Raw genomic sequence first — 12,942 nt, forward strand, 5'->3', positions numbered from 1 at the left:
AGATCAGGTTCCACCCATCCGGGTTTTACAGAGTTTTTTAGAACAGTTCTGTAATTCAAGGATGGATGATGGACGTTGGTATTTGGCGAACATCATAATTTTCTTCCGCTTCTTCTTTGTTAAGGAAGTTCCAGGAAGTTGGAGTTAGAGACATAAGACGTTGTGTTCTTCTTGTGACAACGACTGAGTCTCTGCAACAAAGTCAATTCTGATTTCAGAATGGTTGGCTATGTCAGGTTTTTCTGTTCTTCGGGGAGAACTTCTTTTGTGTCTGATCTAGCTTGGGAATGGCGTGGAGATTGTGCGTGGAGGGGATGCCTGGTTACTCTGATCTGTACGTATACTTGAACATCGAGGTGGTCATTGGTCTAGTTCAATGAAGTCCTTTTCTGCGAAGTCAAGTCGTACTCTAAATCCTTTGAGTTGTGGTTGTGAGCGGCATATCGATTGTAGTTGGTCATTCTCTCTCGAGTGTAGTGGGGTCGTCTTGTCTTTTGATGTTCGTCCTTGGTGTTGTATTCTGATCTATATATTGCATCATGTGATTTTACATTTTATAAAACTTTTATTAGTTTAATATTTTTTAATAATGATTTTAGTTAGTTGTTTTCACAAAAGCTTTTTGTTTTAGTTCGGTTATTTTGAAGAGTTACTCACACTTGAGTAGCTCTTATTAAAAATAAAGGTGTGGTCACAAAGCGTGGGTGTAGCGCGGTGGGTTAGGCCGGCTATAGAGCATGCTCAGGACGTCCTTCCTGGTGGGTTAGGCCAGGGGTGGGAGTATGATTTCATGCGGTTTTTGTGAGGGGTCCTGTTATGTGACAACGTTTTATGTTGGGTTTGTTGTGGTCTTACTTATGTCTTGTTGGTTATGTACTTTTTCCAAAAAGCAAATTGTTTGTGGTATGGGTTTGTCTTTCGACTTTTTTGTGTTTTATTATTTCTTTCTAAGACTTTGTAATAGTCTTCAAAAGAATAAATTATCCAGTTTTAAACTGGGTTAATCCGGTTTGGGTACCGTTGGTTTCCTTTTCTAAGTCATGCTGTTATTCTATGATTTGTGGTATTTAGTAAGCTGCGTTGGTTAGTTTTGTTTAGTATATGATTCCTTTCCAACCGGGTTAAAGGAAAATTTGAAACATGTTATTATATGTTAGAGTTGTTGAGTGTGAAAACTTGAAACTGAAATTCATTATTTTAAACAATTCTTCGTGGGCGAGCTGTGCGAGTGTGGATAGAATATTGTGCGAATGAATGAGAATATCAAAAGGTTAGTACTGCATTTGCATTTATTTAATTTACTACATAGAATTCGGAAATTTACTGCTAGTTATGGGGGAATTTTAAGTTACAAATTTTCATCATTATTAGATTTACTGCTTTGGGGAAAATATTATAGATAAATTTACTGCATTGATATTAATTTAAGAAGTTTATAAGTGTAAGAGATTAATAGAATTTTTAAAATTGTTTGATGAAAATTGTGATTTTTATTGTTTCTTTTGTGGTTTTTGTAGGTGATTGTCGGATGAAAGCTAAAAATCTAATGAAAACATGAATAAAGAATGGTGAGTTTTTAATACTGTAATTAGTTAGTAATATTTACTTAATTCATACTTACCTGTTAGTCGTCGGGGAAAAAACCGTGGGGGAAGATGTCGTGAATTAGTTCTGAAGTTGTTAGTAGTTTTGCTAGAATGCGGATGATATTTTTAGTCTGAAGCAGTGGCCAAAGCAATTGAAGTGCCTTAATAGTGGTTAGTTCTTCAGTGCCTACTGCAAACTCATAAGGTGTGTTTTGGATTAAGTTATATAATTTGTGGTTAAATTTAGTGTTGTGGATGAATTCTAAAATTGGGATTTCTATAGGCTGTACAAACTCGTGCGGGATAAGGAAGGGTCGGGATTCTTCGGCGTTGAAGGTCTTGGTGATGGGGCAGAAAATGTACATTTGGGTTATGGGGTCATAATTACGAAGAATACCATGGAGGTTAGTGTCTTTAATACAATATGTGAAATTTAGGAAATACGGTGAAGTGTATTTTGAATTGATGAATTGAAAACGATGGTGTGGTTGTCTAGAGGGTGTGTGGAGGTCAAAGTGATTTTGGATGAAACGATAGTAACTGTATGTATGTGTTTGTTTAGTGCGCAACATAATATCATGTGAGCAGTGCAAATCTCTTTCGTGTGGTGCAAGGAAGTGAAAGGTTAGTGAAAAGATTTGGAAGCGTTCTTTAAAACTTTCGTATGCTTGTGTGTTTGTTAGTGCTTCTGAAATAATGTGATCAAACTTTCGGTCGAAGATGTTTAGTGTAAATACATATGGTGTCTTGATGAAAAATTTCTCGGTGATTTGTGGATTAGCGAAGCGATCGTCGTCTAAGAATTGATCTTGGTTAGCTCTGATGATGTTGTGATCGTAGTATTCTAGTGTATATTCATTAGCTCTAGGTGCAGTGTGTATTTTTAGTGATTTTTTATATCCAACGTAAGTAAACTGTCTGGCGGTTAGTGGTGTAGTTAGTTGATATAGCATGTCTTTGTTTCGTTCTATATCGATGGAAGTGTTGGATAAAGGTAAGCGAAGGGGGTTAGTGAAATGATAGTATGAGGTCCAAGAGAGAGTGGGCATTAAAACGTATTCATCTACAAAGTTGCGTGTTTCGTTAGCGTCGTGAGGGGTGTTTAAAGTGTATTGTGGAAATGAGGGTAAAGTGATAGCTAAAAATTCTTTAGTGTTAGTATGCTGGGGGTGGTTGATGTATTCACGGGCTGTTCCTGGTTTTGCTGGGAAAGGATGGTTGGGGAATTTTCTTTTAAAAGTGCGGTAAGCTCTATTAGTGTTTAGTGAAGATATAGTGGATGTGGATGATGGTGTTAATGATTCAGTATAATTTGAAGAGGGTGTAGGGGGATTGGATGAATCTGTAGTGGAGGAGATTTGGTTTATGGTCGGGGTGTTAAGGTGGTAGGGTTGTTGTTGGAGGGTAATAAAATTATCTAGCTCTGGGGAGATTCGGGGGGTGTCTGGAGAATGAGATGATTGGTCAGAATGGTATGAGGAGTAGGTTGGGGTAACTTGGGAAGCATAAGAGGGTGTTGGAGTGATTGGGTCAGGGTTATTGGATAATATGGGTTGAAAAGGAGGTTGAGAAAAATTAGAAGGGTTATGAAAATTATTGGATGGGGATGGTTCTGAGTCGGCAAATTCATCGGGGGTTTCAATATTCGGGTTATTTAGTTGTGAGATGGAGTATAAAACTGAAATATGTGAGTTAGTGTCGGAATTCATGCCTGATGTTACATTGCTAGATGGAAAATCGGGTGGCGGAAAAGCAAAAAGTGGTATGATTGGGATTGGAGAGGTAAGATTGGTTGGATGGGAATTTGATCGATGTAGTGATCCAAGTTGGCGGCTCATCGTGGGCTAAAAAAATTATTATTTTGAGATTGAAAAGCGGTGGTATGGGGCTGTTCAATAATTTGTTCATAAGTATTATCATCTTGTGACTGGTGTGTCATTATATGTTGAATGGGACTTTGTGATGTGGTGAGTCGAAAATTTGGATTATGTGTGATGGCTAAGTTTCGAAAATTTCGTGGGACTAGGGATAGTGGATGGTTATTTGGTAGGGGTGGTAATTGTGGTGCCGTTGGCTGTGTGTCGACATTGTTATGTTCTTCGTCGTATGTATTTTGTCGTGTTGTTATTTTTGTGTTATATTCTTTTATTTGTGCGTCTAAAAGAATTTTGTTTATTGATGTGGAAAAAATTCCAAAAAATCCTGCAAAGAGTATGCGTGCTACGCTTGCTTGTCTGTTTACTTGTGTGTGTATAGCACATGTGTTGTAGATTCCTTTTAAAAGTGAGAAAAGAAATCCAATAAAGTTAAACATTGCGTATAAAATAGTCAATTTTTCTAAGATGTAGTAGGGCCATCCTAGAAAATCAAGGATTTCATTCTTGAGTGTAACAAAGCTAAAAATGTTAATTGGTGATATATCTTGGGGACGGTATTTTTCGCCGTTTAGATATATATAATCTTTAATGTCTTTAAAATATCCGCTGTAGTCTTGCGTGTAGATATCGGCAAATCCTGCGGTTTCTGCAAGTTTGCGTAAATTTTGGTCTATTGATTGTCTTTGTATTGTGTCCATTTGTGTTAATAATTCTTGGAATTGTTGTGTTCTAATGTGATGTTGAATATCTGATTTTGAATAGATTCCTATTGATTGTAAGTCTATATTTGGGTTTCGAGCAATAGCGCGAATGCTTTCTGGTGAAAATTTTTTGAGTGATTGCATTAATGTGGGATATGGAGTGAGAAGATAATATTTATTTTCATCAGGGTTTAGTTGTACTACATTGTGGCTGTTTTCTGATCCACATGGGACTGCGGTATCCCAGAAATAGGTTCTTCGTGAAAGTGTATCCACGAAATGTACTTTATTCTTATAAAAGATAGGGATTCTTTTATAACATCGTTTATCTTCAAAAACGTATAATGGTGATACTTTTTTAGTACAAGTATAAAACCATAAGATGTTTCCTTCGTAGTCTAAAAAATTTGATCTATTTCCTGATAATAAGTATCCTGCATAGGGTATTTTTAATACTGCTAATGCAAGTGATTGTAATATTTGTGTTCGTTCTAATTCGCATAGTTGGTGTAGTGTTTCTAATTCGGAGAGTGACATTTCTTGAAAAATTCGGCTAATTGTGTAATCTAGTTTCATATCTAAATGAATATCATAGTGGATATTACCGAAATATGTAGTATTCATTAGTGATAATTCTTGTAAGCGTGTGCTTCTGGTGTCATAAGGTTTTAGATGTCCACCAGGTTGTCCGTTGCTTTTTTCAAAATTAACTGGTATATAGGATGTTCCTTCGTTTAGAGGATGACCTGTGGCATATGGGTCGATTTTTACTTTTCCAGTGGTCATGTCGAATCCTTTTTCGTATTCAACTAATATTTCAGAGTATTGTGTTCTGTGAAGTGGATTCCTGTATTTACATACAAGTTCTGTTTCTTGATATATTTGGAAACGTGTCAATTTGTTTTCTATATTGTCTATGTTTCTAAAATTAGAACTTAGTTTTCGTGATGGATGGACTTGTTCATATGGAATTGATTGTATAAAATATTTTTCGTGAAATTTTATCATACGAGCGTGTATTTTTGCTACTTGAAATGTTGTACATGTATCTTCGGGGAACCAAACAATTGTTGCTTGTGTTCTTGTTGTAGGGTCGCAATATCCTTGATCATTTTTACAAGGTAGTCGGATTCCTTGATAGATCATTGTATTATCAGATAAATCTCGTGTTAGTTGTATTTTTTCGAGTTGTATTTTCCAATCAAAAAACATTATTTCTTGGTATCCTTTATTTTTTGTGTCTGCTTTGCAGTTTGATGGGTCATTTATACCAATGTGTGGTATCCAATGTTTATCATGTAGATCATAGGTTAATCGTCCGTGTGCGCCGTTATACGGGTATTTTTCGTCTAGTCTTATATGTCCTTGGTGTCTTTCAAGTTGTGATTGATGTACAGAGTCTGGAAAAACTTGAAAATTAACTAACTTTCTTTGGGAGTTTTTATTTTGTGTGATGTTTAGTCTAAGTAATTCATTTTTACAATCGTCGGGATTGAGATGTAAAAGACGTTCTATATTACTTTGATAGAATGATTCATGATCAAGTCGGTTTTTGTTTCCGTTCGAGACTTGCGAACAATGTACTTTCTTTTCGGAAAATGTCGCTGTGAATTTATAACCTGTAACTGTTGTTGCTCGGGCTTTTGAATAGAGTGTTGCTATTACATCTGTGGTTTCTATAGCTTGTGGTTCTGTTTCACATTGTGATACTTGATTTATTGCATATTTATGTAGTGTTTTTTGTTCATTTTCTTCGCAATCGTAATGTGTTACTAATAAGTCTTGTGGTCCTGTACGGGGAGAAGGGTTTATGTTTTGATTTGAGGTTACTAGAAAAAGGAGTTGGAGAAAAATTAATAATTTTAGAATATACATGTGTATGATAATCCTGAGTATGGGTTATAAAATGTAATGTAACCAATTGTGTTTTTGGTATATCTGTCGTATTTATATATTACTTCAGTAGTTATAAACGGTGGTGGTAGTGATTGAGCTGTTATGTTAGGTGGATTTAATGGGTAGGGATGTTGGGTAATATTATTTAACTTAACTGTGATTTCAAACTTTAATTGTAAACTGTTTTGTTGGAGTATTTGAATATTGTGATCACGGATATCGTTGTGAATATCTTGGCGATATTGTAATCTATTAAGTGCCCAGTTATGAAGGCGGTTACTTTCTTGATGTTGTCCAAATAATGGTGGAGGTGCTGTGAATGTATTCCAATCTAATCTTAAAGGAATATTTATTGATGATTGTTCTCGATATCTGGCGTCGAGATTATTTGGAAAATTTAAATTAAAAGGTAGTGGTGAAAATTGGCTTATTGATGGTGTTGATGGTAGTGATAATGTTTCTGGTAGTGATGAAGATGTTGTATCTGTAGAAATGTCTATGGGGTCATTGACTAAATTTGGTTCACCTTGTGTGAATGAATGTGTAGTCCAATATGGAAGTCGTGATGCTTGGTTTGGGGGGTTAAAGGGATTTTCACGTATTTGTTCAGATGTTGGTGTTGAACCTAAGTAATCTGATGGTAGGCTTGAGGTGCTACGTTGTGAAAGAAGCGTAGGGGTTTCTGGTAAGATACCAATGGGGTTTTCTGGAGTGTTTTGTGATGGGGATTGAGGTATATCAAAGTGAACTCGGGGAGTTTGGAGATTTCTGTTTCGTCGAGGATGTATAATTTGTCTATTTATTTCGACTGTGTTTTGGTTTTGACTAAGATTTCTTATTCTACTTAGTTCTTGTGGTAGTGTTGGGTATAGGTTATATGTTGGTTCGCTTAAAGGTGCTTGTCGTTGAACTGGTTCTAGTGGTTCTGATAAACGAGCATGTCGTTCTTCAAAAGTGTATGGATTGTCTTGAAAAGAAATTCGTGTAGATGTTTGAGGATTTTGAGTAGTTGAAGATGGTGTTGGATTATCTTGGGATGATGTCGGTGAAGACTGATTCTGTGACTGTTGGGTAGCAATTTTTGATGGTTTTCTGAATTGTTACTTTAGTGAGAAATTTTGTGTTTATTATAATATTCTTCCAAAAAAAGAATTAGAAGGATTGTTGCTAGGGCAAATGTGAGGATTGCTTTCTTTATACATTTACAGATGGTCAAAATGAGGGATGATAAAAATGTTATGAAAATTACAAACAATAAAAAGATATCAGTTCTACTGAAAATTGTTCGTATCATTTAGACAAGTTGTTAAAATCGTACCTGTGGATATATTCAAGGGTTTTGGAAAGTTGGAGGAATAGTTCGAGTATAGTGTAGAAAATTAAAAAAATGTTACAAAAAATGATTAGGATTATTAGAAAAGATTCAAGTATATCAAAAAGAAATATTATAAAGGCTTCAAGTATTGAAAAAAAATGTTTAAAATTTATAAGTATTTGAGCAACTGTTTGAGAGAAGAGCATTTAAGAAATGATCTCTTGGTCGAATATTTTTTGCTGTTTGAGGCGATTTTCTAGTGTGGTCGAATTATTTATTAGTTTTTTGACAAGTGGGTTGAGTTTTGTAAAAATTTGTTGGGGGCAATTTTTATGGTGACTGGGAGGTCGTCTTTTTCTTTATTTTTGTTTGTCAAATGATCCGGGGTATGGTGAGATTTTTATACTTTAGGCTAATTAAAATCTTCATTTTGTTACTTTAGGCTAAGTTATCAAATTTGTTTTGGGGGTATCCGTGGTCTGAGTTGGGGAAATATTGTTGATCTTTGGGTTATTAGATAAGGGAGGGGTACGGTATTATGGTGATATTTATTTTAGTTGTCAATTTGGAGTGGTTTGCTTATTTTTGACCTGGAGGTTGTAAAGTTATAGTTAGAGATGTGCCTGGAGTTCTAGATTATTCGTCTAATTTATCTTAGTTTGAGTTAGAGAAAGTGGCGGATTGGATGAATCCTATTGGTCTATTTTGAACTAGAATTATTGCGTGCTTGTGAGCATGTTATTTTGAAAAATTGAAATGAAAAATGTTACGGAGGTTTCAAGATTGTGAAGTATAAAATCTTAAAATTACTTTTTAAATTCTACTTTCTTTAATATTTTAGATTGGGGGATGAACATTTTGTAGTTTTTACGTGGTTGATTTCGGAGTCTTGTTGTTTTTCTATGTTCTGATTTGTCTATTTCTTCTTGGGGTATTATTTGTTCTGTCATTTTTCTATTTTTTCTTTGCTTTTGGGATTCTTTATGGTCTAGATTTTTTGTAGTGTTTTTGGTAGCGGTGGGTTTTGTGTTTTGATTTTCGGTGGGGTTATCATTTTGTTCTGTGTTTTTCAGATGTGGTTCGTTTTGAACTATTTTTAATCCTGTGAAGGAATATAATTGGGTTAATTCGCGGAGTGCGTATTCTTTTGGGTAATAAGGTAATAGGTTGTTTCGGTGTTGAACGATTTCTTTTTTGTCTGAGTCGATGATTTTATATGTGACATCAGTGGGTTTTGTAATTATTTGGTATGGTCCTTTACGAAGGGGTTGTAACTTTTTTGAAATTCCTTTTTGAGTATTAAAATTGGGTATTAAAACAAATGTTCCAATTTTTAAATCGGAGGCTGGTGTAAAGCGTGAATTTATTTGTTCATTAATATTTTGCCTTTGTAATAACTTTTTTGTTACTTTTTGATAAATTTCATTGTGTTTTTTATCTCTGTTTAAAATCCATTCGGTGTGTGTACCGGAGGCTAATTTAAGAATTTGTGGGTGATGAAAATGATCTTCATCGTGTGTATGTAAAGGTAGGTTATAACAAATTGAGTCTTTATTTGGTTTACAATAACCTTGTGCGTTTTTATGGGAATTTGCTGTAAACATTATTGGTTTGCGTGGCTTTTGGTTAAAAACCATTTCATATGGTGACATTCCTAAAGTTGTCGTAATTTGTGAATTATATGCTAAGGGAAATAATTTTACATCTGCTGACCATTCGGTATATTTTGTATCATTTCCGTTGATGATACATCTAAGATATTCTTGTAGTGAACGGTTCATACCTTCGACTAAGCCGTTTGTCCAAGGTGCATGAGATGTACGTGGTTTGTGTTTAATGTTATATAAATGACATAGTGTTATTATTTCATTATTTATGAATTCTGTACCATTGTCTGTGACTAAAATTTCTGGTAGTCCGAATTTTGCTATCCAGTGTTCATAAAGTGTTGTATATGCGTAATAAGCATTACAATGTGGTACTGGGTTAAGTGCTACATAGTGTGTGAATGCGTCAACAATTACCATAATGTAGGAGTTTCCTTCTGATGAGGGTGAAATTGGTCCTTTAGTATCAAATGAGATACGATGATTAAAGTACAAACTTTGTCCTTTAAAATCTTGTTTTTGTGCAATTTGTTTTTGATTTGGGTAAGGTTTATTTAGCTGACATACTATACAATCATTGCATAGTACTTTTATCCAGATTGGTGCATTTGGGAAGTAAAAATTTTGTATAAAATTTGAATATGTTTTTTCTGATCCAGAGTGTCCTTTAATATTTTGTGTATGTGAAATATTAAAAGCTATAAGTATCATACTTAAAGGGAGACATGGAACTGTAGATTCATTCAGGTTATACTCTAAAAGGTCTGTATTTTCGTTAATTGTTGTGTTGTTAAATTTGCGAAAGTATCGGAGGAGTGTTTTATTTCCTAGAATGGTTGAATCTGCTTTGATAGGTTTAGTTTTATACTTGTGCCATGATTTCAGTTGTCTAATTATCGGGTCAAGATTTTGATATTGTTTCAGTGTTGAAATTGTAATCGTTTCTGTTGGTGGGAGAAAAATGTTTTCAATTTCTAATTTAGATAAGGGTATTGTATCAAGTGGGTCGTGAAGGTCAAAAACTTGATTTATTGTGTATTTTGAATCATTTGTTTGTGGTCCTGATAAATTTATTTTATCAGTTAAATCTTCTTTTTCTATTAGTGGAAAATGGTCTTTTTTAGGCGGGTGTTGTTTTGTTCGTTTTTGTTGGGTGTTATTTTTTATCCATTGAGAATATGGGATTGGTTTGAAAGTTGATGTTCCGAGTAAATCAACTTCATAATGATTATTTTGACAATCTAAATAAAGTGGGAAATGTTGTAAATTATTTATTTGTGATTGTTCAATATCAGTTTTAACTGCATATTTGCATTCCAATCGGGGTGATGTTTCGTTTTCTGCAAGGTAGAATTTTATGTTTTTGGGTATTTCAACTGTTGTTTTTCGTGTAAGTAATTCAGGTGGTGTATTTCGACTTAAGGTGTCTGGTAATGCACGATTTTTTCCTGCAGTCCAAACTATATGTAAGTTTGGAAATTTCATTAGAATTAGTTGAAATCTGTAAACTCGGTGGTTTGGGTTAGATTTTTGTGTAAAGAGAAAGATGATTGGTTTATGGTCTGTGAATAGAACTGTTGGATGTTTTGATCCAAGTATCAGAAATTCATATTCTGTCAGTGTATATATTATGGCTGTACATTCTCTCATTAGAGTTGAGAGTCGTAGCTCTGCTTGAGTGAATAATCGGGAATTTGCTGATATCAGGTTCATTTTATTTGTACCATTATGTGATTGTAATAGTGCTGCGCCGATGCCAAAGTTCGAAGCATCGCACATTGCATAAAATGGTTGATCAGGGTCTGGAATTGTGTTTGAAATTTGTTCAGTTAAAAGTTTCTTTATTTCTTCGAATCGTGTTTGATGTTCTGTATTCCATTCAAAATTATTTTGTTGTCTAAGGATGTTGTAAAATGGTCGTAGATATAATTGCATTTTATAAACATATTTACTTAAAAAGTTTAACATTCCAAGGAATTCTTGGATTTTCTTTTTATTTGTTGGTGGTTGAAGTTTTTGAATAGCGTCAATGCGTGATTTCAGTGGAGTAATTGTTTTTCTTTCTATATTATGTCCTAAGAATTTAACTCTTGTCAAAAAGAAGTGTGATTTATCGGGGGCGGCCTTCAGATTTTCGTTCTGAAGTATTTGGTGATATTTTTCTAAAACATTGAACATTTCGTCTTTTGTTTGTGATTGCATAAAAACATCGTCTAGATAGGTGATTGCGTTTTTCTTGAGTATTAGTGGTCTAAAAATTTTGCTCATAAAAGCTGAAAATGCTGCTGGTCCTATGGATATTCCATAGAATAAGCGGTTAAATTCATATTGTTGGTTTCCGATAACAAATTGTGTTAAACGTCGTGATTGTTCATCTAGTGGCATTTGATTGTATGCACTATTCATATCGGCGGTTGTGAAGTATTTGCCATTTATTTTTGTTAAAATAACTTGTGTTGGTTCGATGGGCCAATTGCATTTTGATTCGTCTATGAGTGAATTGAGGTATCTAGCGTCGAGAACGATTTTTAATGATTCTCCTTTAGCTAGAATGATAACGGGGTTGATGAATGTGTTGCCTTTTGGTTGTTCTTCTTTATTAACTGGTGATATAATATTGTATTGTTCTAAAATATCGAGTAATCTGTTTACTTTATCATGTAAGTGAATTGGTACTTTACTTGCTCTCTGTTTTTTGAAAACTGCGTCTGGTTTTAATGGGAGATGTAGTGATGAACTGATTTTGCCAACATCGAATTTTGATGTTGCATAGACTGATGAATATTTAATTAGCTGTTTGGCTAACTTTTCGAATTCGTCTTGTGTTATTTGTGAATGTTGGAAATTAAACATTGTTAAAAATTTCTGTTGGTCCTCTGTGTAGTTACTTATGTTGAATGTAGGTTTGAAATATGGAGTTTTTGTGAAATAATCCGTATTTCTGTTTTCGTTACTTATTATATTATTTATAGATAATTCTTCATTAAGAATTGTAGATTGGCAAATATCTAGTAATTGGAGTATATTATTTACGCGATAGGCTTTTTCGGGTATTGGTGATATTGTAGCGTTGGTTTCACAATATCCTAAAAGTCCTAAAGGTAATGTTACTTGGTAAGGTGTGTTGTTATAGACATGTAAGGAAATGATATCTGAATTCGAATTTTTCAAATATTTTATGGATGAGATTGTGATTTTGAAGAATTTGTGAATAGGTTTGAATTCAAAATCTGACATATAAAATTTTTGTTTGTTTTGTTCTTTATCATATTGGTGAACTTGTTTGATTGAAAAATTATAGATGTTTCCTGATAGTGGTTTCAGGTGTTTTCTTTGTTGGTTAAATATCGGATAGAATTTTGAAAAGAATGGTGGTTGTTTATTTAATCTTTGAAAAAATGTTAAGGATGTTTCTTTTGTTTTTGTATATTTATCTTTGATTAATATTTTACTATTTAGGATGTTAATTGTTGGTATATACTTCGAAATAAATGGTATTCCAATGATATTATATTTAATATCAGTGATATGGAATATTTGTTTAAATGGCTTATTTAGAATTTTACTTTGCTCCATTGTTCTGGTGGGGAGGAGAAATAATTGGATTTTTCCGTAGTTTATCAATGTTGATCCTTGTGCTGTTGCTAGCTTACTGGAGGTTTCAAGAGGTGTTAGCTTTGGGTGTAAAGTTTTTATTTCATTCCATGTGGGAATGTTTATTATGTTTGATTCTGCTCCTGAATCAATTAAAAAATCTATTTCAAGGTCTGGTGGTTGAAATTCTTTGTTTCTTGGGCTTTCTAAGAGAAATGGTATTGTCCAAATTTTTTCTTTGGGTTGTTCTTTTTGTATATTTTGATAGATGTGGTTTGTATTTAAGCATTTTGTTTTGACACTTTGATTTGGTTGTTCTGTAGTATTTTTTGCATTTGTTTCTTGCGTTGTTGGTGTGGAATTTAT

This window comes from Symsagittifera roscoffensis, unplaced genomic scaffold, assembly GCF_963678635.1.
Source record: "Symsagittifera roscoffensis unplaced genomic scaffold, txSymRosc1.1 SCAFFOLD_159, whole genome shotgun sequence".
In the NCBI taxonomy this organism is placed as follows: domain Eukaryota; kingdom Metazoa; phylum Xenacoelomorpha; order Acoela; family Convolutidae; genus Symsagittifera; species Symsagittifera roscoffensis.